Source organism: Lycorma delicatula, chromosome 7, assembly GCF_047948215.1.
Source record: "Lycorma delicatula isolate Av1 chromosome 7, ASM4794821v1, whole genome shotgun sequence".
Classification (NCBI taxonomy): domain Eukaryota; kingdom Metazoa; phylum Arthropoda; class Insecta; order Hemiptera; family Fulgoridae; genus Lycorma; species Lycorma delicatula.
The window spans coordinates 34,150,285-34,178,018 of record NC_134461.1 but is presented as its reverse complement, the minus strand read 5'-3'; the positions used below and the strand labels follow the sequence as shown (position 1 = coordinate 34,178,018).

General features: G+C 31.7%; 1 long non-coding RNA gene across 1 annotated transcript in view; it reads right to left on the bottom strand.

The window, feature by feature from the left end:
- Positions 1 to 2,332: 2,332 nt before the first annotated feature.
- The window catches only part of LOC142328129 (uncharacterized), a 30,171-nt gene continuing 4,769 nt past the window's right edge, over positions 2,333 to 27,734 (bottom strand). Inside the window, exons 2-3 of the long non-coding RNA XR_012757194.1 lie at positions 5,149 to 5,328; positions 2,333 to 2,513 (exon numbers count right to left, since the gene is read on the bottom strand). This is a non-coding gene — a long non-coding RNA (uncharacterized LOC142328129). The remainder of the gene's footprint in view (positions 2,514 to 5,148; positions 5,329 to 27,734) is intronic.

Genomic DNA, 27,734 nt, shown 5'->3' with positions numbered 1-27,734 from the left:
CCCTACCGACTAAACCTAACCACCTCACCAGCTCCCCCTCCCGGGGCCGGACCCTCAATTAAGCATTCGCAGCCCCGAGAGGTGCCTTCGAACTCAGAGGTTCCAGAGTCCTCGTGCATCATCACCGTCGCTCATCCGCGCAAAAGCGGACGAACGACGGTTCCGCAGGAAGGTGTCCTTCACCTTCTCATTCTCCAGTCATTTTCTTTACCCGTCTCACAGAACGTTTAACAAGCACTCTGAATTCCTATTGTTCAGGTGGAGCTCTGGTTTACTGACAGTCCATCCTGGGGTTCTAGTACTAAGCCAGTATCGACTGTCATGGGTTTACTATCTCGAGTAGAACTTCTATTTAATCTGCATCCCAGTCACGCAGCTTAACCTCTTTCTCCATAATTATTCTGTCTCACCGTATTTTATATTTACCCGGGCTCAAGGTGGGGAATTAACCTTTTAGTCAGTAGGCCTTTTTCCGAGACTTCCCAACACGTCTGCCATTCTTGAATCATAGTTGTTACTGCGTCTTCTTTTTTCATACCATTATAGGTACGCTGTAACTGAGAGGCTCTCAGTATACCGGAGGAATGCCAACGATAACACCACCCCAATTTCCTGAGACCGTGCGGTAAGATGCCGTAATTTTTATGCACCTCTTCTTTGTAAGGCCTCTAATCTTCTTTAATTTCTCTTCTGCTAGAGAGCAGTTATCCAGACCGGTACAGCATAAATGAATACAAGTTTGCATCAGTCAGAATTAGTCTCATCTTACTAGAGCTGGGGGCCTTTCTATGGCCCATCAATCTGCCAAGTGCATCAATTACCTTTTCAGCTTTACTTGCTGCTGATGTATGTTAGATATTATTTATATAAAATATATTAATTTTGTTCATTCATTTATTTTTTTTAATAATGAAAATTTTCTCAATAATTTAAAAAAATAATTAAGTTACTTATTAATAAATAAAAAAAAGGAAATTTTGTTTAACTAATAGAAAACTGTAATATTTACTAATATATATATATATAATTTTTTTTTTAATAATAAACTTCTCTACCACGTCAACCCTCAAATACGATCTGACAGCAGGTAAAAGATAGTAAATAAAGCTTTATCCAGTAGTTAACAAGGAAAGAGTGACTAACAGGCCATTTCAAGACATCCGCAACAGTCAGAAACTAATGGACATATGACGATGCTGCTGGTCGAGACCTTCAAGCAAACTCTACCACTCATTCCCTGAGAATAGCTCACTGATGTGATCAAGGCCTGTTTCAGGTTATTCCATCTTTTACCTAAAATAACAAGTTTCCCTTTAGAATCTACATGCGTGTAAACTTTAAAGAGACGTAAACTACGGTCGATTTTTGAATCTACTAATGGCAACAGGGAAAGATACGGTCGATGAAAATGAAGGAGAAATCACACTTCCTGAGAATTTTTGTAAAGCTTTAACGTGTTTAACTAGAAAGAGGTACCTCGACTTAAAGAATCAGAATATTAAATATGCGGTATGGCCTAGAGAAGAACTCTACTAACAAAGAAGAATAGGACTGTGTGGGAAATGAATAACTTGCTGTTGGAAAAGCTGACTGGTACGGTGGTGAGATACAACTCTATGGATCAAAGGTGGAAGACTTCATCTATTACCTATCGAGTTTCTGCACACCCTTCATCCCCTTACGCACACATATACACACACAACTCTCACAACTTCCTTCCTCACTGCCACAACCTAAAAGTAGGGGGACTCGTTTTACTGAATTGAGTAGCCTAGACTGCAATGGCACCAATTTACAAAAGTCAAGACCCTCCACACCAACATCATCATAAACAGAACTCTTTACAGACTGAGAACATCTTTCCATGACACCACAAGCAGTAATTGTTACATACTGCTAACAGAAAGACAATCTTCATCCTTTACAACCCTTTTCTATTATCGAGCTCCTCATTCCAATGCCTTCGACTTCCCATAAAAAACCGCTTCTTTATAATAATTAAGGTGCAAGGGTAGTTACTAAAGACAAACTGTGTGGGTTTGCGGACTTGCTATTTCTCTCAAGGTGACCTTCTCCAGTATAAACTTGAGTGACACAGCCTGGTCATATTATATACGAATTAAAAATCGCCAACAAATCAAAAAAGGATAATACATTTTTACCAAAATTAGAAAATGAATAATTAAGAAAAATTAAAAATATTAAATAAATTCAATTACTGAAAAAGATTATTTATGTGGTGTAAAATAAGAAAAAATCCGATACCAGACAGACTATTTTAATTTATTATTTCTTTTCGCTAATTTTATAGAAAAAGTCATAAACTTACTTTTTTTGTAATTTAACAACGTCACTTCCAACACAGTTGACAATACCCCCGACAAATTTCATTTCAACTGCACTTAAGCCTTCCATATAAGACCAATATTTCAAAGCCGTATGACACCGCGCAAGAATTCAGTACTGACCACAAGAGAACATGTATCTTATTTTTATTTCTACTTCTTCAAGACCTAATGTAAAAAATAAATTACAGCAAACATCAGTTTATACTAATGGCTCACATAGATTTATCACAAGACAAGACAATACTAAAATGAAATTAATGTATTATCGATTGATAATGAAGATCAGCAGTTTATTAATTAGATCGAATAAAATAAAAATTCTGTATTAACTATTTTTTAATTATTTATAACAACGTTTGAAAAAAATATTCTCAAACTTCGTATTTCATACTTCATCTTAATTACGTTTCTTTTATTATTTTAGTTTTAATCTTGTCATTGTCATACCTTTTCATCTTAGTTTTAGTATTATTTTATTAATATTCTTCTTATCCGAGAAGGGGAATTTTTTGTTATAGTTTTTGTCCCAGGCGATAATAACGCGTAAAGCGTTTTAACCCAAAAAAAATCGCAAACGGAAGATAATAACTTCTTCTCGACGGTTTTCCTGCATCAACTTTGCTAATGGATTATAATTTTTGTGACCTTAAAAAAAAAAGGGTTTGAAGGAAATCCCTGTATGTTAAAAGAGAAGTATGATGATAAATGTACACTGAAAGTAGAAAAGAAAACAATTTTTAAAAATGCAAATATTTAGATAGAACGATAAATTACTAAAAGAATGTTATAGAAATAATCTTTATAAACGACACTGTAAATGTGACATTCAGGAACAAAAAAACTTTGTTGTAGTAAGATAAATTAGAATTTAAGAAAAAGGAACCAAACAGATTTTACTAAAAGGCAATAATAATAAACAAATTGTGTTAAGAATGATGTGGAAGTATATTAAGAATATATTTAAATTTTTTTTTAAATAATAGTGGAAATGATAAATTAATAATAAACAATGGGAAAATCTATAAGGAGGTTTGTAAAACCCGGATAACCATTTGATTAAGAAACAAAATTTTGATTTTACACAGTTTAAAATTGGAATAATATTAAAAAATACCATGAAAAAAATTAAACAAAAATAATAAAAAACGAAAAGGAAAAAGGAGGTCAAAATAATTTATAGAATTAGGCGGATACGAAAGCAGTATGAAGTAGAAAACCTGTCGACGTGAAAGATCAGGAAAAAGAACATCAAGGACTTGCTGTTATAGAATACTAATAATGATGATTCAAATGACAAAACAGAAGTGACTGTTCCCAATATTCCATAGAAAAATAAAATAAATAGAGATACTGTGAAATCCAGTTCAAAAACTGTCCAGTCGTAGAGATTTCATCTAAGTTTTAAAGAGATCTGGAATTTACTAAATTAATAATTTTTTTTATGGCAAAGTATCTGAATGGCAGAGAAATATTACAAATCTCACCAGGCACCATACTTTTGAACTTTTGTGAAAGTTACAGTACGTGTCTTTTCTTGATTTTGAAGAAATAAATTAAGATCATAGGCTTTATAATTTTTTTTTTCAATAAACAATATTTTGAGCACAAATTTTAGTCAAAGTAAAACATATTTTAATTTTATTAAGTGAGTAATAACTTTTACATCACTTGTAGATATCTATCAAAACACTTAAGAAGCATAGCTCATATTTCCCTGACTAACACGAAAAATAGCATAACTAAGATAAGCAACTGCATTTATTAAAATTATTAGGATTGATATGATAATGAAAATATTCAATAAAAATCATTGTATCCTTTAAAAACGTAGTCCTCATTTAAAAAATATATGTTACAGTGAAACCCCCATCTGTCATTTAAAAAAATAGTTATTACATGCATACTAAAGGTGATTTGGTGGTAAAAATATTTTTAAAAAACTCGCTTCTTAGTTTTTTGTATAAGTTTACAGATTCAAGTGACTTCAGTGACCCATGTTTCTTATTCATCCACTGAACCAATGTCCAATTATCAAGTTGAACCGATTGATTTTCAGTGAACCAATTATCAAATTTTTTGTAAAAACTCCAGGTCAGGGTTCTAACTTATTCTCAGGTGATTTCTATTGTCGCTTGGAGAAATGTAATACAAATAGATACGTTGAGTTATTATCTCTTCCTTCCTATAAGCAATACACTGAACTGCACATTCAAGAAATTTATAAGTATGAATTGGTATTAACACAAATAAAAATTCTCTTCTAAAATTACCTACAAACAATAAATAAATGACCTATAAAACAATAAGCTCCCAATGACTGAAGGAAAATTTCATGAAAAAGGATTAAAAAATAATAATAGTACTGCAATTAAAATACAAATAACAAACAATATGTATAAGAATAGCGAGAAATATGTTTGTTGTTTACAGTATATGGATAAATATTTTATAGTTAACTTCATATATAGAAAAAGACTATTTAAAATTTTCAGAAGATATTTTAAAAAACTGAGAAATAATTTAGTTATTGCAGTAAAGTTAAAATTTTCCCAAATTAAATCAACTGTATTGATTAATTTTACTTATATATACACTTGTGTTAAAAAAAACTAATCTATTTAGATATACATAGATATATTTAGATATTTAATTGTACATGCTATACAATTCTGGGGATGTACAAGGGCACTTGCTCAAAAAGCTTAACCCTGTTCTCAACTGGCTTTTTAGTTTGTGGAGGTAAAGCAATTTCATTGCAGTGTAAATTTAAGCTAGACAATTAAAGATTTATTTTACTTACCATATCATTTAAAAAAATGTTCCAATCTGCTAAGGAGTTCTAGGTTAAATAGATGACTAAGCCCTGGTAGTGAACTTAAAGCTACAGTCTGGATGGGTGTCCTTGTTCTGTTCTTCCCTACTTTAGATTCTGTTGTAGGTCAGATCCCTTTTTGGTCGAAGAAGTGAAAACCTGTGCCATCTGGAACGAAGTTCAACTACCATGTGAATTTCTGGTGAAATACCGGGACTCATTTCCTCCTAGAGACTTACTAATTGTATGAACTCTACTGTAATACAATGCAGTTATATTAAACAGAAGGAAATAATGACAAATCAGTCATATTCATGCTGAATTGCATATTAAAAAATTAATTTTAGAAAAATGATAAATGCCCTAATGAATTTAAAATAATAATTTAAAGTGTTTTTATACAAAGTTTATATATATTTTATCTGTATTTTTCCTTGTAGTAAACTGGATTTTTTAGTCCAATGGTGAAACATGTTTAATTACTTTCTTGTCTAAATGACACTATAGCTCTAGAAGGGAAAGTATTGTAATTAAAGCAATTTGGGCATATGTGGTTTTCACCTGATCTTGATATTTTGACACTTAATGAACCCAAAAAGCCAGATGGAAATTTTCCGTATGTTAATGTACATGTGTGTTCAGTTTTGGCCTCTAAATCAGCGTATATCTTCAGAACTAGTGGACTGATTTTGACCAAACTTGGTCAGATTTCTTCTATATATGAGTTAATGATGCTATTAATTTTTCAACTCAAAAGATCAAGGGATGGGGTAAGACTGTAGAGCAACATCACCCTCAGTATCTCAAAATTTTGCCTAATTGAGGTCATATTTTTCTTAGGCACATTTGTTAACAATTAAGAAACAACAATATTTGCAAACGGTTATGTTTTAATTTCTAATCTTTATTTGGATATAATTTTTGCCAAAAAAAAACTTCAATTAAATAAAGTACGATAATTACTTATTGTTATCTTAATATGTTTTACCAAATATATAATAATTTATTGATTTTATTTAAAGATCATTAAATGTTTCTTATACAGCATCTACTTTATTATTACTATTATCAAAGAATAATGTATTCATAACACATATATTGTTATGGATATCAGCACTGAAAAAAATTAACTGTTGAATAATTCAACATCTAATTAGAAAGCTTATGACAAGAAATTAATTAAGGGGAAAAAACATATTCAGTTACGCGTATTTCATTAATTTAGATTTTATCAATATTTTCTACATTAGATGTCTAACTAATTATAATCTAAACAAACAATTATACATATTAAAACAATAAATAAATAAAAAAGTGACACAATTGCTAGAAACAATATAAAGTAATAAATTCTATAATTTATCCATATTTTATGTCTCAAAGGTAGAGAACTTGCTTTTTAATAAAAGGATTATTGGTTCGAGTCCCAATTAAATCAAATTAGGGGTAATGGATGACTATTCAACAACAACCAGTTTAGTTTTAGGGCTAGACAACCTTATTTTTAAAGATTGCAGGATATTCTGGCAATTTATAGTATACATATTCATAAGATAAAGCTTTTAACAATGAGATATTTCTATCTTATCAAAAGTCTATAAATAATAAATAAATTTTTTTTTTTTTTATTTTGATTGGTACACAATAATATATATAATAAATTGTTAAACGATACATTATACAAAAATTATAAGAGAAAAAGTATAATTGATTAAAGTTCATCTTACTTATTTATTTACTAATTTAATTTATATATATATGTGTGTGTGTGTATGTGGGTGTGTGTGTGTGTGTGTGTGTGTGTGTGTGTGTGTGTGTGTGTGTGTGTGTGTGTGTGTGCGCGCGTGAGTTTACAAAATGCACGTAGCCGACAATTCGAAGAAAACAGGATATGATAAGAAATATTATTTCTTGCTTCACTGCTTTATCTGTATGGCGGATGGTCATATCTGTCAGTCGCTCGCTCTCTAGCCTCGGGCGTAATACACGCCTTGTCTCATTTAGCCTCGCACAGGGGTTCACACATGCCGCACCTTACCCAACGGCGTCGGATGACTTCGAATCTGTACTTAAATTGGTATTTCCCCTCACATTAATTTAATAGGTGTAAAGGAAGTCATCAGATTCGGTGAAACAAATACTTATTTAATATTAATTGAAAATTATAATTTGGAATCGTATTATTTTTATTTATGCATTTGTTTCAGTCTACTTGATAATAAATATCGCTATAAAATTTAGTAACCTTCTGTTTTGTTTCTGTTTTCATTTTATTGATGGTGACATCGTAATAATTTAAAAACCATAGTATTAAATAGATATAAGACATATTTATTTAAAGAGTAATAAAGGGACTTTATCACTCTTTAAATAAAGAGTAATAATCATTTACCTTTTACTTTTCCATTTACTGTAACCTAATATTTCAGGTAAGATTGTTGAATTAATAATTGTATAAATAAGCGATGTTAATAAAAACTAATATTTCATCAATTGTGTAACTATTCACTTTATTAAAGAATTGGAGGATCGTATCTCGCTTTCAAATGAAATAAGTTTAAATGACGTGCAGCAAAACATGTGTATATTTGTACAAGAAAGTCATGTAGTGTCCACATCAGATTTTTATTTATATGAAAATAAAAGATTTCAAAACTGTAAATTCAATTACAAAAAAATAAATCAAAAATTTAGGTTAGAAAAATTTCCAATTTATGTCCATAGGTAATCAAGAAAATAGGAATTAGATAAGACATAATCTATTTTCACTGAAAGGATGAAAATTACACCAAATAGCGGTTGGGTTATATTCATTTAATTACAATGCAGTTCACTGCTTTTCAGTTTAATTTACCGTTTACTTATAAATAATTAAAATTGTTCTATTTTTTCATCTCTATTCGGAAAATTATAACAACTGTATTAAAATCACGACCGGTTTAGAACTAACTTGAAAAAAATATTTTCTACATATAAATTAACCTACCTAAATTTTACAAAACTATTTTTAACTACTGTAGCCCACTTTATAACAATAATATTTTATTGTTGGCGTGGAAATGGAAAAACGGCAACACTTTTTTTGGAAATTTTAAACATCTACAAAACAATTTCGGGTTTGTATAAACGTTTTAAACTATAAATTTATAAATCGTCAAAACATTCGTGAAGAATATTTTTAATGTTTTTTACTTCCTTATACGAAGTAAAGGAAGTATTGTGATCGCGAAAAATTTCTGTTTTCAGATTTCAACGGAAATATCCATTTTGACCATCCCTGAATCCATTTTGACTAGTTTCGGTCATATATAAAGACACAATAAAATTCATTTATAAATTTGGATGAAACTTTATTAGAAAATATATATACTTCATTGGATAAATTTTGCATGAATGCATAAGAACATAAGGACAATACGTTGAACACTTCCTCCGATATGAATTGGACATAATTAAAACCTTTTTCTTTTTTATTAGCTATTTTCTATTTATTAGGTGGAAAAACTGAATCTTAGCCCACCTGTTATATGATTTACATTCTTATTTACACATTATTTATATTCTTAATAACAGATTTCAGCCAGGTCTCTATTTTGCTTACATGTATTGCCTGTAATTTCATATAAAATGTTATATCACATCGAATGTTATATCCTCACACCCGTTGTTGGATATGTATACATAAAAATTTGACTAAAACCTCATTGAATGACCAAAAAACAAATATTTTAAAACGATTTTTAGATTCAACACAACAGAATTTTCAAAACATGATACATTTTCAGTTTTCCTTATTTTTAATGAATATTACTAACACTCATTGTAATTGCCATTTTGTTTCAGATCATTATCCAGATCTTTTCATTATCCAGATCATTACATTTCCAATATTAAGATTCTTACCATTATTTTATTTCCTCCTAACAGTTACATATATATATATACACGAGGGTAAGTCAATTATTATCGCAATGCAGTTATAAATTTTATTGCAATGCAAATAGGAAACTTACATGTACATCATTTTTCAAAGTCCCCTTGCATTTCAACTCACTTGGTCCATCGTTGCACAAGCTTCCTGATGCCCTCATAAAAGAAGGTTTTCGGTTGAGCTGCGAGCCAGGAATGCACCGCTTCTTTTACTGTTTCGTCCGAGGTAAATCGACGGCCCCTTAATGCCTCTTCGAGTGGACCAAACAAGTGGTAGTCAGAAGGGGCAAGATTAGGACTATACGGAGGACGAGACAGTACTTCAAAGTTGAGTTTCTGAAGCGTTTCAGCAGTGCGGGCAGCAGTATGTGGACGGGCATTGTCGTGCAACAACACAACACCTTTCGACAGCAGTCCTCGGCGTTTGCTTCGAATTGCAGGCTTCAGCTTGGCAGTAAGCATCTCACTGTAACGCGCACTGTTTATTGTCGTACCCCTATCCTCATAATGTTCCAGTACTGGGCCTTGTGAGTCCCAAAAAACCGTAAGCATCAATCTTCCTGCGGACTGTTGGGTCTTGAACTTTTTTTTGCAGGACGAATTTGGATGTTTCCATTCCATATGCTGCCCTTTACTCTCCGGCTCTTAATTATGGATTTCTCATAAACTACGCACAATGAAAAACAATGACCTAAACAAAAATTACTCAGATTGGAGGGAGACACCTCATGGAGACCTTGAATTGACCTTGATCGTTATTTCAATGTTAACACGATTTTTTCAAATGAAATGACCTATATTTGACTCCACTAATGAAAAGAGCAGAAAATTTTACATTCTAATGACCTTCGACTTTTTTTGAAGGTCATACGGCTAACTTTCAGAGTTAAGTTATACGCTAGTGTAAAGTAATTTTTATGCTGTTTCCCATAGTTTGCAAGATAAATGGCCTGTAATCTAAATATTTCAGGATTATTGTAATTGTATGATCTTCAAAAAACCTGTAACTTGTATAGCACTATCTCTGTATAACACTATCACCCATATATCACTATCTCTGATGGTTAGCCGTAAGATATTCAAAAAGTTCCAAGGTCATATAGTGACCACATATTTTAATGTAAAATTTTCTGCTCTTTTCACTGGCGGCATCCAAAATAGGTTATTCCATTTGAATAAATCAAGGCCCCACGATGTATTCCCCTCTAATCTGAGTAACTTTTGGTTAGGGCATTTTTTTGTATTGTGCGTTGTTTACGAGAGATCAACTAGGGCGATTAAAATGAAACACACATATATATATATATATATTCATTATCATATCCACAATACGAATGATTATGCATTCGTATGTTTGATGAGGTTCCATAAAAGCCTAACAGTTATAGATGACCTGACATGAGGTACAAAGCTGAGTGATGCTGAGAGCCCCATCCCGAAAATTATCATGCATTTTATTTTTGGATATTTGCTTTCAAGTTGTAAATAAGTATTTAAAGAACCAAAAGAGACTTTCTAAGCAGAGAGTATTAACATAGGTAACAGTCAAAACAAAAATTAAAGAAGAGTTTAAAAACCAAAGCAGAAAAAGTACAAAATGATAATTTTAAACAACTGACACTACTGTAATATAAGAAGAGAATTATTTAAGAACTAAACAAAAACTAATCTAAGTAAAAGAGAAGTAAAACAGAAATGGTAAGAACCATATTAATGGTAGAGGGGTGGGACTAAGCGGCATGGGATGGAGGGCCCCCACGCCGAAACTTCAAGATTTTAATTAAATATTTTTTTAAAGAAAATAAGTAACTAATGAAACTGAAGATATTTATTTGAACTGGTATGTAACATTATTTGTATTCAAAATATTTTACTTTTTAATAAAATTTTTAATTTAGGGTTAAATTATGTTCAAAATTTTTTATTAAAAAACAAATATATTTAAAAATAGAAAATATTTTTTTTAAATGTTTATAAAAATTTTATTAAGTTTATCATTACAGGTTTAAAATTAAACACAATTAAAACATTTTAAGACGGAAAGGATCTTAATATAATTATTTTTATTAAGGTTTGTAAAAAATAATCAACATTTTGGAATGGTAGTCTTCTTAATTTCCTTAAAAAATATTAATCTTGGAAAGCCTAAAAAAATTGTTACAAAAAAATTTCACTAAATTTCATTAACTTTTCTTCCGTATTTTGTTTTTAAACGCGTAAATAATGTTTGCGTTATTTTATATTACAAATGTTTGGAGAGTATATTTAAACAAATTTTGATTTATTTGAAAAAAAAGTCTGTAAAGGGTAAACAGAAAAAGTTAGATATTCGTATACCGTATTTAAAATTAAGTTTTTGGCTTTCAATTTTCAGGTTTTCGTATACGATTTTTTCTATGAAGGTTTAAACATTTTAATCGTAAAATTTACGGGTAGGCCTACCAAATACTCTTTTCAATTGAGAAAACGTCGTACAGAAGAAAGGGATGTCTAGAAAAATTTCTTAATATACGAAAGAAAAAGTTAAGACGATTCCGTCTTGAGTACTGGCACAACACCTATCAAAAAACCTTAACCTAAGGCCAGAACACCCTATCGAACTCGTTGTTCGATGAGAGATATAGATTGCAGATATACAATTTAAACGGGACAGAGAATTTTATGGCGACTGTATTTATGTAGCTAGTGGTATCCTTGTAGTTGATACCCAATTCTGCATGAAGATAGCAACCCAACCACTTTCTCTACTGTCTACGAGACAGTCGTAACTCTCACAGAAATAGCCCCCGAGTGTTACTGCATCTTGTTGCAGTAGGTGCGTTTCTTGGAAGCGCATTATTAAATGTTCTTGTACGCATCAATACTCTAACGTCCTCAATACGGAACCGAAGACCTCGAACGTTCCACTGGATAATGTTCATATATGAACGTATATATAAAGCTATAGAATTACAAATATATATATATATATATATATATATATATAATTAGATTTTTGAAAGTGTATGTTTGGAGTGTCGCTTTATATGGAAGTGAAACTTGGACAATCGGAGTATCTGAGAAGATAAGATTAGAAGCTTTTGAAATGTGGTGCTATAGGAGAATGTTAAAAATCAGATGGGTGGATAAAGTGACAAATGAAGAGGTATTGCGGCAAATAGATGAAGAAAGAAGCATTTGGAAAAATATAGTTAAAAGAAGAGACAGACTAGAAGAGACAGATATAACTTTCCATTCCACTCTGGCGTTTCATTATTCGCTTCACCTCTACAACACCTCTGGTACAAAGTTCATTTGCTACTTCAGTAACATCAATTTCCAGAAGGTCCCGGCAAAATATATTACTTTACGGCTTGCATTTAAGGTTTTGTGACGTACCGCCTACGTAAGACAGATCGACTTTGCTCATCATTAAACTTTTCGATTAGTATCAATCCGTCTCTTAATTTCCCAACGTTTTTCTGTTAACCACATGATCCTGTAACTACTATGTTGATAAGGAAAGGCGAGACCTTATGAAGGGACCTTCCTGATTATTTTTCAAAACTACTAATCTAATATTTTTATATTGTAGACGAGATGCGTCGCAATTTAAGATATCTTTTACACAACTGTTATCCTCGTTAGACAAAGCTGAACGGATCCTTTACACAACACTATTATTGGCGGGGTTTTTCAGATTGACCACAAACTGTCATACCGTTTTCTTGTGGATAACTAATTTTGGTCCCACGAGTATCAGGGAAATAGAGGCCCGGGCTAAATACAACTGGGTTTGCCCAAATGCCCAGAGAACATAGCTCGAGATTCACTACGTGAATCCGGTTCGAATTCCGGTCAGGCATGGCATTTTCACACACGGTACAAATCATTCATTTCATCCTCTGAAGCAATACCTAACGGTAGTCCCGGAGGTTAAACAAACAAAAAAAAGGAAAGAAGTCTTAAACAGTAAGACTTTCTGTCGGAGATATAAAACAATTATAAAAAATCTAATGTGGGCACCATATGACTTCCTTGTACGCCTATTAAATAACATCTACACATATTTTTAAAATGAAAGTACATAAAATTTTCTTTCATTAATATCTTCATTAATAACTATTTTTGTTTTTTTTTTTTTTTGTTATTGAATTAGTATTTATTGTACATATTTTTTACAATCAGAGATTATTAATAAACCAACATATTTAAATTAAAAAAAGTATTTTAAAAAAGAGATGAAGTCAGATTTGAACCGATGTGCCTTCCCCTTGAAACATCCAAATACTTCATTAAATAAAATTTTATTTGACTATAACTCTGGAACCAATGAAAATAAGTACCACTTATGATGATAAATCGTTGAAAAGCTCTGAGGGCTTATACTGCAATTAAGAAAAAGTCCAAAATTCAATTTTTTTGGATTTTGGGCTTTTTTGGACACTTTTGGTTCATTCGATTGCAGTTAAAAGGGGAGGTGCACAACTAGAAGTTACAACAGTCCTAAATTCAAAATTGCAACATCCTACGGCTAATCGTTTTTGAGTTATGCGAGATATATACGTACGTACATACAGAAGTCACGCCGAAACTAGTCAAAATGGATTCAGCGATGGCCGAAATGGATGTTTCCGTTGAAATCTGAAAACCGAAATTTTTCGCCATCACAATACCTTCTTTACTTCGTACAAGAAAGTAAGATACAATGTCTTCGCTGTTGCAGCTTCAGTTACAAGAGTATACCTCTATACAATATCTAAAAAGTATTTTTATCGGTATTTGTTTAATAAATTGTAATAAATAAATAAAACGTTACTTTTTTTTAAAAAGTTATAAAAATTAATTATAATATTAATTTTTGGTGCGAACGTACATTTAATTTTAAAATAAATATTAAACAATGAAACTACATGATAAATATAAAATTTATCAATATAAGTAAAAAGGAATTATATATTATTTTATTAATTTTCATTCGTGTTAAAAAATCTTAAATTTTTGTGATAAAATAAAAGCCAATGATAGCAATGTTTATAATACTTTCTACAGCAAGGAAAATATTCCCTAAGTGGACAAAATCCCGTGCTTAGGATAGGGGTGCAAGATATTTTATAATCTATTCTAGTCGGGAAAATAATGGAAAAGTTTGGAAAGATGAGGATGAGTATAAAAATATGTCCTAAAATGCTTCGTTTGCAAGTTACGGCTAGTGAAATATTTCGCTCGGATTTCAGCTACTCCGCTGAAATGAGGTCGTACTGAAATTTTTAGGACGTTAATTAAGGACAGAATTAGTGACTTCTTGTAATTTTTGACCTGAAAAATCAATAAAATAGGTCCCACAATCGTGCAGTAGTTTTTAAGAAATCTGGGATGAAAACTAATAAACTTTGGTAAAAAACCTTGTTTTTTATGTTTGACTTTGTTAACTAATAACTTTGTTAAATGAGTAATAAACACGGAAAACTTTTCAACAAAACTTGTAGAAAATTTAATTCTGAACAAAACGGTTTAAGTTAAGTGGAATAAAACAAAGAAACTGTTATATTTGATTATTGTGTTTACCCATGTGTTATAAATGAAGACTAACTTCTAGTTATATAGATTTCTGTCAGGTACACCGTTGTCTCTTACTGAGGTTTTACTCTGCCTATGACGTATACTTTACTGAAACTCCTTATTGTTTATTTATTGTCTTGGCTTTATATGTTTCTCCTTATTATAATTATGTTTTCTTAACACGTGATTTGCTTTCCTGATATATATCATCTAAAGACGCAACTCTATAAGCGCTTTTTGTAAGAAGTGTTTAGGGGGGCTGCTGTATGCCTCATAGATGAGACTGGTGCTGGTTCTTTTTTTGTGATAAAATAAAGAAATAACTGGGAGCTGACTAAAAAAGTAATATAGCCAGCGGGGTCAAAGTGCAGAATCTTGCAGGGCCGGGGAGGTAGCCTTTTTGCTGAGAACATCTTGGCCCGGTCACACACAAGAGTGACTTGGGTCGGGACGCTCTGATGAAACATTAAGGAGCCTCAAGGTTTAAGGGGTGGGTGCATGAGGGTCAGGGGATATGCATGGGGACATACTCAGATCCCGACTAGGAGTAGGAACGGGTAGGGTAGTCCTCCTGGGGAGAGGCATCCAGAAGTGGAGGTCGTGTTGCTTCAATGAACCAAGAGAGAAAGTCCAATGGGTGGACAATGCTGAAGGGTGGTGGCTAGACATCCCCATGTCACATAAGGTCAACCAAGGCAACGTCTTCTAGGCAATTACTGGTTGGCCTTGTGTGGTTAAAAGAAATTATATTAGCAGAGTTATTAGCAGAGTTATTATCTTGTTAAGTGATCCAGAAAATAAGATTTTACTAGATAGTAGTGAAGAGCAGAATAGTTTATAAAATTAATGTTAGATTCAAGCTCTCTTACTTTATGTGCATTAGATGATTAGACAATGATTATGGTTTTGGCTACTTCCACCAAGATAATAACGTTATACAGAATTAAAGAACGCATTACCAGCTAGTATTGTGCAAGATTTTAAAAACAGTCCACGCTTACTAAGTAAGGAACAGGTAGATTATATGTTACCTAGAATATTAGATCATCCAAAAGAGAGGGATAGTGAGAGATGAGGAATGTAGCATTACAACATTGCTCATAGCTACCCATAAAACTGCAATGCATGCAATACATAACAGGTTATGTCCTTTAGTTGTTTATGTTCGTGATGATGATATGAACAGATATGGAGTATGAATAAAATAATATATAGCATGTCATCAGAATATTTCAGTAGTTACAAGATAAGAGGACGTAATAATACTACAGGTATTGTAATGATAATAGGGAAGGCAGGTAACATCTTTTTTGTTTATTTTTTTTAAATCTTATTTTAAGAAAACATTTCAAAAGTATACATAAACACTGTAAACCAATGAACTTTTATGTAAATAAACACATTATTTATTACATGAAAATATAAACTTAATGAACATAATTGAACATATTAAAACTTTATTTCTATTCACAAACCCAAACTAACTATTAGTGCTACACAAGAGTTGAAGATTTAGAAAATCTTGTGCTAATAAGTCAAAAAAAAAAATTATGAAATTTCCAGTATACAAAGTTCCTACTGAAAAAATATCTATTTCTTTACTTATTGCCAACAACAAAATACAATAAAATATAAAATACAATTTGATACAATATGCTATTTTTTAATTAAGTACATTAAAATATAAAATGCAAAAATTTGACACAATATAAACATTATACATTTTTAAAGCAAATACAGTAAGTTAAAAATAGAGTATGTTAAATTCACTTAAACTAAAAAAAAAAAAAAAAAACATTATTTTACCTAAATCTAAGTCATTTTCATAAAAAAAATTTAAGATGTCTATATTATTCACACATCTTTTCAAATCTTTTGTTGTTAATATAATTGTTAACACACATAATCTATTATTTGTTAAATAAATTTGTAAAATAATATTAATTTTTTTTTAGTTTTAAGTGAATTCAACAACACTCTAATACTATTTGTAAAACACTGAGTAGATTCATCATTTTAATTACTGGTTTGTGATATGGGTTATGGCAGTGATAGGGATATAGAGAAGAAACTTAACACATTTCATTCTGTGAGTGGTGCGATTAGACATGCTTTCAATAGGAAAACTTCAAGAGAGACTCAGCTTAAATTATATAGTATTATAGCCATATCAGTGCTCTTATATGGTGTAGAACGTTCTTCCTGCACGAGATTTCTCCAGGATCACTGCATCTGAAACGAGATTCCGACAAGCAGTTGTAGGAATCTCGTTTACAAGTGTGCAATTTGAGGGATTGAGTGCATATTGAAGATTTCCAGGAAGAGTTAGGCATAAAATGATCTTTGAAACAAAAAGTGATGCAATATAAGGAAGACTAATATCAACACTTAGAATTGAGTTGATAGCATCTTGAAAATGGCAAATTATTATCTTCCATTTGGAAGAAGATGAGTACAACAACCTAAGAATTATTACACTTATACACTTATTATTTACACTTAAAATTGTTTTTGTTTTACTGGTATAACAGATACATGAACGTAAACGTTTACAAACAAATCGCGGTGTATTGAAATTCAGCTTAAAAAAAATTGTAAATAATAATAATAATGCAGAATTGTGCTACGTAATATATTTCATCAATTTATCTATCCGCTTAATATTTTTAAATTCCGTAAAAGAGTTTTAAAAAATATTTCAGTAAAATATATTTTCAATAAAAGAGTATGTGCTGCGATCTAACATATTTAATATATACTTAAATGGAGCGGTTGTTTTAAGCATTAGTTAAAGCATTTTGTTAAAGCATTAGTTTAAGTGCACAAATTAATTCAGTGATTACAAATAACCATTTATTTCTATATAACTGGATAGGGATTGCGTGTTTTGGAATTAGTAAAATTCGAAGCATAAAGTATCGCCACTAAATGAGTGGTAGAACTAGTAAAACTAAATAAAATGAAACGGCGCATGCACAGAGGTAAGTGTAATAATAAGGATAAAACCACGTTTTAAATTTAAACCGATGCAGTACCGGTGTTCTGATTTTGTATTTTAAATTAAGTGACCAATTTTTATTGCATTATAAAACAATTGTTTGCGAATATTTGTGATTATTAATATTTGTAAATAAAAAATAAATTTGTGAGTAAAAATCATGCAGAATTGAGTGTTTTGTAAAACAAACGATACGAAATTGAACAATGTAACTTTGTGAATTCATAATAAGTTGTTTTTTTATAAATAATAAATATATATATTGTCGCCCAATTGCTTCGACTGCACTTGACACTTAATAACCTTGTAGCAGCCCTGAGAAGAGCTGTTGTTATCGTCGATTGGCTTCGACGGCTTGTTAACTAATAACCTTATGGTAGCCCTGAGAAGGGCTGTTGTCGTCGAATGGCTTCGACGGCTCGTAATTTATAACCTTGTGATGGCTCTCAAAAGGGTCGTTTTTTGCGTTACCTCCGAAAAGAGCTGTTGGGTCCGGAAGCTGGTCTCCGGCGAAGTCGGGGAGTTGCGGCTTGTCCATTGAAATCAGATCGGGCTTCCCTCAGCGACAGTTGGGTCCCCACTACAGCATGGCATGGTGGCCCCCAGAGCCCCGCAGTGTCGGGTCGGCGTCAGTCGTCTATCGCCAGCGCAGCCGAGGCGGTTCTCCACGAGCGATCCCACGTTGGGCCGGCTCCTGCTTCTGAGTCTGCCGGCTAGGGCGATTGAAACCCGGCGAGCTAGAGCGGGAAGGTAGCGTCCGCGTCCAGCGGCTCCCTCGTTGGGCCGGCTAGGCCTGCTGCTCCGGCGGGGATGTTGGCATCCGCCGGGAGGTCCCACGTTGAGGCGGCCAGGGAACTTCTGTCTTCTTCCATCTTCTTCTTCTCGGTTTTCTTTAGGTGGTGGTCGACAATGAATTAAAAATTCACTCTTGTGCACGCTCTTTTATTGGAGCCTGAGAGTGGTGGGGGCCGCAGCGCAGCTATGGTGGGAGAACTGCGCGGCGGGAGTTAGGCTGTACCAGCGCGTACCTATACTGTGCTCCGCCGATATTAAATTAGGTGTAGATGTGGTAACAATATATATATAGTATATAAACTATGCTGAAAACTTGATGGTAATTTTTGGAAATTGGTTCAAAATATGTTGCAAGAAATTTGGTTTGAAAAATTGAACATCTTTTATTATATGTTGGTTGTTCAAATTGACTTAGAAAATTGTTCATATATTAGCTCTGTTTAAATAATAGCTATTTAATTACTTAAAAAAATTCAGAAATTTTCTTCAACTGTCTGTAAATTTGTATTTGTGTTGCAAAAATGACCGCACTTTTAGTTATTTATTTTTTATTTTTTGAAAGGTCCAGTAACCAGTTCAGCAATTAAGTATTCGCAGTTACCATAGGATGCTGTAGCAATTCTGCCCTCCCTATCTATCCCACGTACTGGGGTGTCCCACATGGTCCTTTCAACATCATAGGAACATATCGACCTCCTCTTCTGGACAGCCGACCCGCTCTTTGCTGAAAGGCAAAGAGCGGGTCCCTAAGCCTAACCTCAGCCTCCCTAAGCCTAACGTGGTCCTAACATCAGACGAGTGTTCCACTCACCTTTTGCTACCACGACCCTCTCACACCTTACGGGTTCCTCATGTTATCATTGAGGAGCTCCGATCCACTCACTCTTGCATGTGGGTAGACCAAAACACCCTAGACATGAGGACTGCCTTCCTTGCCCTATACGTCGCCACGATTTCATCCCCCTCCCCTTTTTTTTTTACTTGTCAGATAACAAATAAAAGACAAAAATAACAATCCCTACCATCACGATTATAATCTCACAAGCGTACAATGGTTTTATTTCGTTCCCAGCATCTCATTCTGCACCACTGGAGTATGCTTCAACAACACTTAATTGTATTTTATGCCATAAGGATTCCCTATCCAGTTATATATAGATCAGTGCAGATAACAGAGAACATCCAAATAAAAAAATTTTAAAAACATGTTTTTCTACACCTAAACATTGTAGTAAAAAGTAATGTTTTCAAAAGTAAAGGACTACTAAAGAATGCCCAGTAAAATAAATTACCCAGTAATATAAATAGAAGATAATTTTGTTTTCAACAAAATATGTGTAAAATTGTCTATTTTCGCAAGAACACAATGAAAAACATGGGATGCGACCTCAGTTCTATTTTGCACCTTAACTTTAGTTCATCCAAAGAGATTTAGTAGATATTATATACTGAAACTATCATTTCGATTTTGCATCAAAACCTTTGTCATATTTAAAGAATTTATTTATTTAATTAATCTTTCTATTATAAATAAATTAATAATAATAATTAATAATAAATTTCTATTATAAACTTAAATTCCAACTAATTAATCACACTGCACTCTAAAATTGACACTGGTCTTGTGAATGTATAAATTTAAAATGTATAGGTATTGTATAAACATAAATACATTATGGTGGCATAAAACTGTGATTGTCAATGGTGTTGAGTTTTTTAATTGTTATTTTTTTTTTTTTTATTTATTTAATTAATTCAATTAAATTTTACATAATATATAATTACAATGTTTTTAGTATAATTTGGTATAACTGTTATACAATCTATTTTTTTTGTCTTAAGTCATCTGACTGGTTTGATGCAGCTCTCCTAGATTTCCCATCTAGTGCCAGTTGTTTAATTTCGGTACATCCCCTACATCCCTAACAATTTTTTTTACATACTACATTTTACTATTAATTAGTAAAATTATTTTAATATCAAAGCGACTATTCCAGGATGCCTTAAGATGTGGCCTACAAGTCTGTCTCTTCTATTAGCTATATTTTTCCAAATACTTCTTTCTTCATCAATTTGCTGCAATATGTTTGTCTTCATGTATCACTTTATTCACCCAGCTGATTTTTAACGTTCTCCTACAGCACCACATTTCAAAAGCTTCTAATCTTTTCTTTTCAGGTATTCCGATCATCCAAGTTTCTTTTTTATATAAATCCACGCTGCAAACATATACTTTCAAAAATGCTATCCTGGTATTTAAATTAAATTTTGAAAGCAAATTATACTTCTACCTGAAAGCTCGTTTTGCCTGTGCTATTCGGCATTTTATATCACCCCTGCTTCATCCACCTTTCGTAATGCTACTTCCCAAATAACAAAATTCTTCTACCTTCAAAGGCTTTTCACCTACTATTTTTATATTCAGTGGTCCACCTACTTTATTTCTACTACATTTCATTACTTTTGTTCTGTTCTTGTTTATTTTCAAGTGATAGTTCTTGCATAGGACTTCATCCATGCCATTCATTGTTTCTTGTAAATCTTTTTTACTCTTGGCTAGAATTACTATATCATCAACAAATCGTAGCATTTTTATCTTTTTATATTGTACTGTTATCCAGATCTAAATTGTTCTTTAACATCATTGACAGCTGGATCTATGTAAAGATTAAATTTAAAGAGGGAAATGGGTAGGTTAAATGTAGATACAGTAGAAATTAGTGAGGTTCGGTGGGAAGACAAAAATGACTTTTGGTCAGTTATATTGAATATAAATGACTATAATATAAACTATGAAAAAACAGTTGATATTATTCATATATTAAAATATACCGAAACATATGCAAAACCGAAACATACCAAAACCATGGAAGCGTGAACTGTGGAACAAAGGTGAGTTAAAGAAAAGCATGTAAAAATAGTACATTAATACACGACTGCGAAGTAAGTTACGACACAAGCCTTGGCAAGTGTAGTAAACTTTGTAAGAGTGCATTAATGGCCATTGTAGAGTTGCATACATATTTTTTTCTACGACTGAGAAAATATTGGGATTATTAATTTAAATCACTGATAGAGTATATTGTTTACACAGTATTTTTTTTTAATCTTTCATAAAATATAAAATTTAACATAATTTCTCCTCTTATTTGTTTGTTTCTTACAAAAAAATACTGTAACATACACAGCTATAGCATATTAGGATTGGTGTTTTGACCCATATAAAAATTACGTGCAATCATTTAAATTAAATTTATTTGTGGAAATAATCCAGCTTGTACATTAATTGATGTAGACTGTTCATGTATATTCAAGTTACTATTTGTTTTTTCAACAAAGTCCAGTATTTTATTTGAAACTGCAGTTTTATTGTTTGATTGACTCGTCTACATACCCTTCAGCCACTGCTGAATTCTGGATCCAATTTTTAACCAACACTATTCGAACTATCTTTCTAAATTACCTTCATAAATCATAAAAGTTTGTAATCATTTTCTTTCAAAATTTTAAAACAACATAGACAAGTTATACATGCACTAATACATCCTACTGTACACTCGTACTTACTATGTTAACTTTTATCCTTTACGATCCTAATCACAAAGGTGAAAATCGACCTTTCAAAACATGGTGTAAAAGATATTAACAGATAATAGTTTTCAACTATAGTGAAGAGGTTATAATACCTAACAAGGAAACTTTCGTATGTGAAATTTCTAAAACAAGTGAAACTAGTACATCAAAACTGCTTACGTCTTTCTTTGATATGAGTAATAAACTGATGAGATAGAGCTATAATGTGTATCAAACCCAAGTTCTGAGGAGAGTACTGCTTGGTTTTCTGCTCTCAAATTACACATCTCCTTTTTCACTGCCATTAACTCACTGCAGAGAGTAGAGATTATTTATTTGAAGCCATTTTCACTGTCACTGTCACTGTTTGTAGTGCAAAGTTGGTCACTTGAGTCGTCATTGACAAAAGAATCTTCTTTAGAATGGTGATTTTAGATGAACCAGCAGAGCTCTTGACAGGGCATCATCATTTCTATTCAGTTGTAGTAAGACATGATTGGCATTTACAGCCTTCCTCAATAGAAATGCAATGTGAAATCTCACCTTGCATGAGATACAACATAAGTACTTTCTTTTCTCAAAAAAGATTATTTTACGAAGAAGACAACAGTCAGAACTGCCCAGCATGATTGGTCACCAATGGAAATGGTATAATACATTCCATGTGTAAATCTATTTCCAACTCCCTCACAAAAAAAAAAAATGGAATGGATGATAAAGCTGAATGTTCACAACGTTTGTTGCCTGTTGCAGAGCTTCCAGTTCCATTTGTTACAGTTCAAGATATCCTATCCGCAACCAATGAGATCAATGAAATAATCAGCATTTAGTATGAGCAGTATTCTAGCCTTTATAGTGAAGGGTTTGAGAGTCATTACAGCTCCTATCCTCATCAATTTATTACTGAATTCTTGCAAGTGGCTCTTTCTCTACCACGTAGAAGTCAGCCTACATTATAACTATTCCTAAAACCTCCCTTCTTGCAGAACTTGTGTCCTATCTCTGTTCTTTCAACTTTATCTAAAGTCTTTGAGAGAATAAAATTCACCAACATTTACAAACATGTTGATAAAGGAATTTCCCCTACGCAACATGAGTTTTGGAAAGATCAGTTGACTTCTACAAACTTGGCACAATTTCTATCTGTATTATATCCTCATAGATGAAATGATATTCTACTCCTCTTTTGCTTATTCATACTACTGTATGAATCTAATGCATATGCAAGAACCATTATAAAAACTTAATAGTAAATGTTATTTAATCAGGATGGAAAAAACTCAACTGCGAGAAGGGGACAAATTACTTATCAGTAAAAGTATTATTTGGGCAATCTTTAGCTCTGTATATTGTACATCATATGTTTACAACTGAGTTGACGTAAAGGAGTAGTAGGATACTCAATGATGATAGACGTAGAAATGACTCACTTCAACATTACAGTGTGCAATCCGTTTATTATTTATCATAGATATTATTATTCATTCCAAAAAAATTGTAATTGTTAAAAAAATGTATTTTGTGTAGTAATCTATTTTGTTATTATCATTTAACACTGATTTATTATGGTTGTTTTTTGTTTTTATTATGATGACTTATTTGTTCAATTTGTTTTTATAAATGAATAAGTTAGAAGTGTGTTATTTACTTTATTGTGCTGAATTCTTATACGTGATTTACACACTGCAACACAAACTTCATACTAACCTAAACACTCAGCATTCTTAAAAGAAAATCTACACATAAAATTTCCCAAAAATACATTTTAGAAAGAATATAAAAATTAAAATTCTCTCATAATTTATTTGCATTAAGCACAAAATCCTTAAAAAATAGTATGTATGTATATATATATATATATATATATATATTAACTCAACTCTGCTGTACATATTTATTATATATACTTCTGGGTTTCATTAAAGAACAAATAATTTAACGTTTCCTTTGTTAAATTCATGAAAAAATTGAAATAATTATATTTTAATAAATCATGCATGATCTTTATTTTTTGTTACATCTAACTCACGAAACAAAACAAAAATTATTTTTCTCAGACGTAGTACAAACAAATGACATCCAAGCTCATCCAAGCTCAAAATGAATCTGATCAAATACACTGAAATAACTGAGCATCTTAATCCAAATTCCAAGAATTTGAAAGTGGTGAGTAAGATGTAAGAGCGGTTAAAAAATGATACTAATACAGCGTGATGCCCACTTTTAAACAAGGATGAAATTGTAAAATCCATAAATGAAACATGTATGATTGTATATTTTTATGTGATTCTGAAAAATATGGAAATGAATTAAACATATTTATGCTGAAGCATAAATACAATATATATTTATGCTTCTACTGGAGTAGAAGCTTATCTAAAGAAAACACTGTGAAATTCTGTAAAAGCAAAACATTGTAAAAAAAAAATATTCCAGAGGAAAAATATAGTTATTCATACTTTTCATTTGTCAAAAAATAATTATTTTTGATCACCTACATAAAAATATTTTTTTAATCTTTGTAAAAAACTAAAACTAAATAAATATAAAAAACTAATCTGATAAAAATTAATGTCAAATGATAATTTTGTGTACAGATGAAAGGTATTAACAGATAGAAACAATTTTCAATAATAGATATTACCTAAAAAGCTAACATATATGTGAAATTTCTAAAACACGTGAAACTGAAGTACATCAAAACTGCTTACATCTTGCTTTGATATGAGTGATTAATGATATGTTATCATTAGTTACATCATGAAAATCAAGTTTCATTATCAAGTTTTTTTGAATTGCTAAACAGCTAGATGACCCAATCTCTTCTGAGAAAGTATAGATCTCAAATAATTTTTGATTCTTGATAGTGTGGAAATTAATCTTTCAGCTACACAGTTTGTTGCTGGTGTTCATAAGTACACTTTAAGGTAAATACTTATGTTAGGATAAAAGTCCTGAGGATTTTCTGATATTAGAGATCTGTTAACTTCTGTGACATTTCTTCAGCATTGGCATTGTTTAATTCGTTTTGAGTTAAAACTCCTCTTTCTACCACATTCACCATCAAACTCGGTATCAAGAAAAATTTGGACAGTCTTAAGTTTTTTTTTCACCAGCCTTCTTATAGGTTAAACAAATTAATATAGGTTAAACAAATCTTATAGGTTAAACAAACCTTTCAGTTCATTCACAAATGCAATCAGAGATTTGTACAGCATCACAACTGTAGCTCCATTCATATGGCGTGATTGTATCAGCACTAACAAACTTAAAATTGATTTTAGCACGTTCCATCAATGGTAGATGAAGAAAGAAGATTGAGGCCTTGTAACAAGTCCAAGAATAATCTAGAAAGATTACAGCATTCTGTCGCACAAGATCCCACAAAATAAAGGGAATGGGCAGAACCCAGCGCATAAAATATCAATGGATTTGCTTCTTTTAGTCTAGCTTATAATCCAGAGTAGACCCAAAAGTATTTGCATTATCAAACGATTGTCCGATTGACAATTATCAAACGATTGAAGTTAAGGCAATTCTGAATTTATAAGCCATGAGCCTTAAGAAATTCAAAAACTGAATCAACAGTTTCTTTTCCTGTATGGCCTTGGTTTTTAAAAAAATTACAAAATATTCTTCAGGATATCCAGACTCATTCACATACAATGATGAAATATAACTGGCCATGATGAATAACATCAGGAGTTGAATCAACGATTATTGAAAAGTATCTGAGTTTTTCACTTCCTTCAAGATATTCTCTATAACACTTCTATCTGTTTTATTTCAATCAACTCATCACAGATCATAAATGAAAGATAAGCTAATTTACATTAACCAGGGTTTCCATGCTTATCAAAGTCGGCTTTTAAAAACTGGTCAAACTCTTCAGTAGTTCTAGGCACATCATGTAGTTTCCATTATTAGTGGAACCAAACAATTCATCTTTTCCTTTAAAGGCAAGGCCATGTGATGCTAGCTTCTTGATCACAGTAACCACTCTTTGAATTCCAGTCCTCCAATATTTTAGTTCTTTTTCAATTTGAGTTTGTAACTGGTTATCAATCTTCCCCATTTCAGCAGCTCTCCATTTGTAGGTTAATACACTATCAAGGTGAGCATGTGAATTCTCATGTTCTTTAATCTGCTGGTAACCATGTTTCCAATCACTAAATCCACTGTCACTGAATTGACTTAGTTAAGGGAATAAACTAGGTAATCCCTAATCACTAGATCTCCATTAGCAAGTTTTCCATCAAAGAACACTTTGTTTAAGAATCCTTTTTTATCAGGGTATACTCTTTTAGATAGTTCAATCACCATCTTTATTAATAATTCAGTTTTCATTGTTTAGATTTTAAATTCTAAATCGAGAAATATTGTAGTCGCAAACATGAAAAAACTAGAATTGATAATAAAAATGGGCTTAATTCAAAAGAAATAATGAATAAGCCTTTGTTTTTATTAAATTATTTTATTTACGGGTCTAAATAAAGTAGACACTAGTTTTTTTTTTTTTTTTGGCAGCCAAAGTGATAACACTGCAAAGTTACATAAACATATGGTTATATGAACAGCTGATTTATATTAGGTATTAATATTTTTAGTTTATTGTTGCCGCATGAGATGTAAACAAACTTTTCGTGAAATGAGTTTTTCTTGTGCGTTACAAAAATGAGTGATACTAATTATTAGCAACGTTGTGCAATTAAGTTTTGTGTTAAACTCGGTGAGACTGCTACTGAAACTTTTTCAAAATTAAAACGGGCGTATGGAAATGAAGCTATGTCACAAACTAAAGTTTTTAAGTGGTTTAAAGCATTTTCAAACTATTAAACATATTTGTACGTATAATCACCTACACGTACGTATATAAACTATTAATACGTATAATCGCCTCCATTGTTGAAGAATTTAACAAATATATAGCCATCTATTAAGTATACCGATCATTTTACATATTCTCCATACAACATTCATAAAATATGTATTTAACATTAGCTATAAGAGGGTATTCATAAAATATGTATTTAACATTAGTTATAAGAGTGTATTCATAAAATATGTATTTAACATTAGTTATAAGAGGATAGCTTACGTAAGTTATGTTCGGTTAGGTTATGTTGATACAAGGTGTGGCATTTGCACCCCATCGGTTGGTCACGTGGTGAACGCGTCTTCCCATATCAACTGATTTGGAAGTCGAGAGTTCCAGCGTTCAAATCCAAGTAAAGTCAGATTTGAATACTAGATCGTGGATACCGGTGTTCTTTGGTGGTTGGTTTCAATTAACCACACATCACAGAAATTGTCGAACTGAGACTGTACAAGACTACACTCATACATATCATCCTCACTCATTCTTTGAAGTATTATCTGAACGGTAATTCCCAGAGGCTAAACAGGAAAAAGAAAGGCATGGCATTTTCACACACGCTACAAATCATTCATCTCATCCTCTGAAGCAATACCTAACTGTGGAGCCGGAGGTTAAACAAGAGAAAAAAAAAGTTTTTTTTTTGTCTTCTTTATGTGGCCTATAAGTCTGACTCTTCTTTTAACTATATTTTTCCAAACACTTCTTTCTTCATCTATTTGCCGCAACACCTCTTCATTTGTCACTTTATCCACCAGTTTGATTTTTAACATTCTCCTATAGCACCGCATTTCAAAAGCTTCTAATCTTTTCTTCTCAGTACTCAGATCGTCCAAGTTTCACTTCCATATAAAGCGACGC